The 6,289-nt window shown below is 34.3% G+C and overlaps 1 pseudogene; it reads left to right on the top strand.

Moving 5' to 3' along the window:
* The first annotated feature begins 1,328 nt into the window (after positions 1-1,328).
* On the top strand, positions 1,329-3,255 carry LOC102598138 (anthranilate synthase alpha subunit 1, chloroplastic-like; annotated as a pseudogene).
* Positions 3,256-6,289: the final 3,034 nt, after the last annotated feature.

Genomic DNA, 6,289 nt, shown 5'->3' with positions numbered 1-6,289 from the left:
ACGTATTTGATCTGCCATTATTAATTTTGTAACACTTTTTAAATGAGAAACCATTTTGGATATGGTTCAAGAAATTTCCTATGTTGCTTATATAGTTTATTCTCTCACCATCATACATTGAATGTTTTTAGTAAAAATATAATGAATAATATTTGATTATTAAGAAAGAATGAACATTTTGTATAATGAATTTATTTTTATAATGAATCATGAAATTCTTGAATTTATTTTACAATGAATTATTTAACAAAAAAAATAATATTACAATAAATCATACGCATACATCATACTAGCTTTATGTATAATGAATTTATTTTTTGTATTATTCAATAAATGTAATTAGTTAGATACAATGATTTTGATATATTTATTGTACTTTGTATATAATAAATTTTATTTTCATGTGAACTCAATAAATAAGTTACATTAATGATTTTGATGTAATCAAAATTAAGCTTCATTCGTTGAATCTCAAAATAATAATATTTTATGGTCCACCATTAATTTCGTGAGGTTTCCTATAAATGTTTTTTATTTTTTTGAGAGTATAAATAGGTGATCCATTTTCAATTTTGATCACCATCACCATAAAATGCACTTGTTACCTATCTCTAATTGGAATGTTCTGTCGGTATCCCTCATTTCTAGCCGGAGTTCAACCTATGCTCGTCTCCATTGCTGCTCTCTCAACTCTTCAGCTCTTGGCCATGGTATATATCTCTTGCCGTGCCTAACTAAGCTCGTTTCTAATTTGACTGAATACGAAGTTTAAGAAATATCAATATTTCAAAATTACCCTTAAATTTTGATTGTTTATGGATTTTTTTTTGCCAAGTGAGTAAAATGTTAATAATGTCGTCAAGCATTTGCCAAATAAGATAAATGCCTTGCATAATGTTATGCTTACTGTCTATTGTTTATAAATGATTGATTTGTCATGTTGTTTATAATATTTTGTCACTGTCTTCATTTTTGTTATTTTTTTTTTTCTTCTTATTACTTACTTTTTTTTATTTGTAGTTTAAAGGTCTATCGAAAAAAAAAAAATGTCTCCATGAGTAAGTAGACAAACTTTTAAGAAGTTGAACAAATTTTAAAATGTTAGTATTTCAAGTTGAGTTTTACCAATATTTTCTTGTATCAAGTTTTCTGAATTTTCTACTGTTGCTATTTTGATACGTACGATGTGTGTACATGTGTGTGAGTGAAATAAATAAATAAATTGTTTTCCTTTTGTTCAGTTATGGATGAGAAGAGGTTCATTGAAGTTTCTAAAAACGGAAACTTGATTCCGCTGCACAACCATTTTTTCTGATCATCTGACTCCGATGTTGGCATACCGATGTTTGGTGAAAGAAGAGGATCGTGAAGCTCCAAGTTTTCTATATGAGTCAATTGAACCTGGTTTTGAAGGTTCTAGTGTTGTAAGGGTTTTCTTTTTAAAAAATTTATCAGAAACACCTCTGTGTACACCCTATCCTCCCCAGATCCCACTGGGTATGTTGTTGTTGATCATGCTAGGTAAAAGTTATAGTTGTTTCTCTCAGGGTTGATACAGTCGAAGATCCGATGACAATTCCAGCAATTATTTCCAACGGATGGAAACTCGAACTTATTGATGATGAACTTCCTGATACCTTTTGTGGTGAGGTTTTTGTTTTCACTAATTGTGTTACAAGGAACTTATTTACTCCCTCCATTTCAAAAAGAGTGGCCTAGTTTGACTTGGCACGGAGTTTAAGAAAATAAAGAAACTTTTGAATCTTGTGGTCCTAAATTAAAGTTATGTCAAATGTACAAAATTGCCATTTAATCTTGTGGTCTTAAACATGTCACGTGGAAAGCTGAAAATAAAATGTTACTAAAAAAGGAAAGAGGTCATTCTTTTTTAAATAGAGGGAGTAATTAGTTTCCCACTATAGCTTTCTACAAGGAATAAATATACGGCTCCGCTCTCGTTTAGCAAATAGATTTCACTGGAAAACATACCTTATATTCAGGGGTGGGTCTAGGGGCCTGCGAGGGTGTTCATCCGTTACACTGGGTATGTTGTTGTTGTATTTCGGAAGGCTACTACAACTTGAGCTCCATGCATATATTAGGCTACTCAACTGCATTTTTTTAATTCAATCACAATTTTTACTGTCATTAATATCACTTCAAACAGGTGGATGGTTTGGTTACTTTTCATATGACACAGTTCGGTATGTAGAGAACAAGAAGTTACCATTCCCAAGGGCTCCATAGGATGACCGGAACCTTGCAGATATTCAGTTAGGACTTTATGACGATGTCATTGTATTTTATCATGTTGAGAAGGTATGTTTGTCGAATTTTGCACTTATGAATAGTCTCTCTATCCATTACTTCTTATATGTCCTGCCTTGGTGCATATATGTGAGAACATGATAAATACTTGTGTTATAGTTTATGTTGTTTGGACTCTTCAAAAATTGTCAATAGGTGCGTGTTGGATTCTCCAAAGTAGTGTATTTTTGGAGAATTCGACATGAGTGTGACACCACCAAAACTGATGAGTCCGCACAACTTCTTGTTCCTGGAGAAAGCGCATGTGATTCACTGGGTCCGGTTGGATCAATATTCCTCTCTTCCTGAAACTTATCTTGATGGGAAGAAACACTTGGAAATATTAATGTCTAGAGTACAAGGAATCAAGTCGTAAGTCCTTTTTCGTTTTCCTTTTTGCATAGAAACAAGCAATTGAGAAACATTATTTACATATTGAATTTTTATTTTTTAGTCCAAGTTTATCTCCCGGTTCTGTGGATTTCTGTATTCATGAATTTGGAACTTCGTTAACCACGGAAAACATGACACGTGAGAAGTACAAGAATGCTGTCTTACAGGCAAAGGAACACATTGCTTCAGGAGACATATTTCAAATTGTTTTAAGTCAACGTTTAGAGAGAAGAACATTTGCTAATCCATTTGAAGTCTATAGAGCATTAAGAATTGTGAATCCAAGCCCACATATGACTTAAAAACAAGTAAGTCGTTTGTTCTTCGCGTATTCAGCGTGAGTAAATGTCTAATATATCTGGTTACCTGTGCTTCAATGAAGTTACTATGCTATCTTTTCTATATCAGGCCAGAGGCTATACTTTAGTTGCATCGAGTCCAGAAACTTTGACGCGTGTGAAGAAAGTAAGAGGCTGTTCTTTAACCTGTTGGGATGCACTGCAGGCTGCATTGCCTGTTGGGACCATCTGTGGAGCACCAAAGGCTACACTCTAGACTTTAAACTTGTTGGTCATTCATTGTTGATAGAAATGTTACAAATCCAGGGATAACTTGTTCCCAACCAAACGAGCCTATCTATTTGTCTTAATACTATAAGGACCAAAGTCGAAGTTTCATTCATTTCTAGATTTAACATGCTGCTACAAATTTGTACACTATTTAATTATTTCTAGTCCTGTTCTTTGTTCATGGATGATCCAGGCGATGGAGTTGATCGATCAACTAGAAGTGGTTCGGAGAGGGCCTTACAGTGGTGGATTTGGAGGCATTTCATTTTCAGGTCCGGACGGATCATTTTGGGATAGTGGCATAGTTGACTCGGGTCCCAAGCCTCTCGGTGCGAGTCTATGTCATTAGGGGTTTTAGCTTTTATGATTTGGCCTATATTGGACCTCAATCAATATTCTTAGTAAATATGTCCAGATGAGAACTCCATCAACACATTTAGCTCTAGAATGTCAAGTTTTGTTTAGAACGACCCTTCATATGAATCCCGAGGCTCTTGAGCTAATTAAGAGCCCCATGGTGGATTGTGGCTTAAAACGGAGTTTGAGTGTGGACCCACTTTTTGTTGAGACAACCTCGGATGAAAGTTTAAAATGCTCAGTTGAGTTTAGAATGCCAAATTTTATAGGATTGCATATCTCATTTGCATGCGCGGGGTTCCAAACAAATTTCAAGCACCCGTCAGAGATTTTGAGTTTAAATGTTTAAAAGTTCTGTTTTTAAGCCTTTTATCACTTGAGTAAGTCTTCCGCTAAGTAGTCAGCCAGGCCAAGGGTTTGCTTGGGGACCAACAATGGTTCTCGAGTGCCGGCCACATCCAGGGTGTAGGCTCGGGGCGTGACAATCAAAGTATGTTTCTCATTCACATAATTCTCTTTCTAAGATGTGTGTTGTACTATAAAACTTCTATTCAGGTCCATATTATTCCATGAATTTCTTTTTCTGTTTTTTATTTGTAGTCATGAATTGGTCAACTACAACTCAAGCATCAATCAATCGTCTTCAATATGATGGCATTTCGTTTGTATTTTCCACAACATTTGACATGAATATCTATATTTGACATGATCATATTGATTTTTTTTATTTTGTTAAATATTAAGAAATTTAAATTATTTGATCCACGACGGTTGGTTAGAAAGCTAGAAAGGAAGGAATCATTTCATTTATCCTAAATTACAATAATAACATGTATTATGTGCAATTTTTTTTTTTTTCCAACACTTTGCCTGCATTGATCTTGGAGTGCAAGAAGTTACAAGTTGAGTTTGGCATCCCAAACTATATACAAGATCATTGAGAAGAGGCTATTATATTTGTACTATTCCTAACCAAAAAAGGCCCTAATTGCCGAGAAATCTAAGGAGGTTCGTAAGTAACATTGCTATCCTTCACCTTTTTGATTCTAAGGGAGGGAAAACCCCATTTGTCCATATTAGTAAGCCATTTAATAGATGTTGGCAGATCAGAAAAGGAGTTGAATATTTGGATTCTATTACTTCCATGCAGTGGCAGATCCAGGATTTAAAGGTTGTGGGTGCTCACTTCCATTAACATTAGCAATCACATAGTGTAAGTGTATACTAACTCAAACTCTTGGGTGCTCACTTCCTTTAACATAAACATGTTAGCAATCACATAGTGTAAGCGTATACTAACTCAAACTCTTTAATAAAAAAAAGTAAAAAAAATAAAACAACGATTAATATTATCATCATCAAAAACAACCACTAGTTATAAGTCACAATGACCTACTAGTAATATTATCATTACAAAAAGAGACTTCTAGTCTTAAAGTTATAATTGTGCTCGACGCCTTTTCATATGTTGAAAACGATAAATTAATAGCATCATTGCTTACATTTGCGAATATCTTACGCTCTACATAGCAAACTAAACAACCATTCAAAAATTCATCACCAATACTATTACAAAGTTCATTTTTAATGTATTTCATGGATGAGAAAGCTCGTTCCACAGAAGCAGTAGCAACGGGAAGAATGAGAGTCAACTTGATAAGCAAATAAACAAGTGGCCAAATTTGATGCAAATCTGACTTGACCAATACTTTAACAAGATCACTAATTCCCTTCAAGTTGAAGAACCTCTTGTCAAAACCACGAACATAAACTATAAAGTTATCAAGCTGAAAACTGAGATCCCGAAGCTTGTTGTTGTCAAACTCATACATATAATATTCAGCCAACCTCATTATCTTGCCCTTATCAAAACTACCAAATGAATTAACTGGATTCAAACTAGCCATACCGAGAAGTAAGTCAGTACTCACAACATCAAAACGATTATTAAGCTCTTGAAGATGCAAATCAATAACAACATAAAATCTTTCAACACACAAATGATGAGAATATGTAACATCAAGAGCTTTACGCTTTGACTTCCTAGGAAAGTAGCTAGCATCCATCTCCGGAATGACTATATAATGTTTATCACAAAAAGAAGAAACATCATTCATTAATGATTCGAATTCATTATCCCTTATATTTTGTAATCTTTGCTTTGTAAGAGCAAGAAATCCCATAGCATTGACAATATCTTGATCCATCCTTTGTAATGAGGAGTTCAATTCATTTGTCATCATAAGAACTTTCCACATCAAGTGCAGCATAAAGGCAAAATAAAATTTCTTAATCGTATCCACAAGAGTTTTAGCAAGTCTATCAGTATAGTTTGGACACTCGCATCCAGTAAATTCAAGCACATGAATAACTGATGGAAATAGAACAATAAGATTATCTAATGTTCTATAATGAGAACCCCAACGAGTATCACCTGGCTGCTGAAGCCCACGTTCTTGATTTAATCCTTGCCCAGTATGCACTTCCCCTGATATGACCAACTCCTCTAACTGTTCAGCTTGGTGTTTCCAAAGTAAATCCCTGCGCTTAAAAGATGCTCCAACAATATTTAACACATTAGTAACTAAGCAAAAAAAGTCATCTACATTTGAATCCTTCTTTGCAAGAGCCACTAGTGTTAACTGCAATTGGTGGGCAAAACA

Source organism: Solanum tuberosum, unplaced genomic scaffold, assembly GCF_000226075.1.
Source record: "Solanum tuberosum cultivar DM 1-3 516 R44 unplaced genomic scaffold, SolTub_3.0 scf00063, whole genome shotgun sequence".
Lineage (NCBI taxonomy): Eukaryota > Viridiplantae > Streptophyta > Magnoliopsida > Solanales > Solanaceae > Solanum > Solanum tuberosum.
Note: the sequence above shows the minus strand (reverse complement) of the source record. Positions and strands in the feature narration are given on the sequence as shown.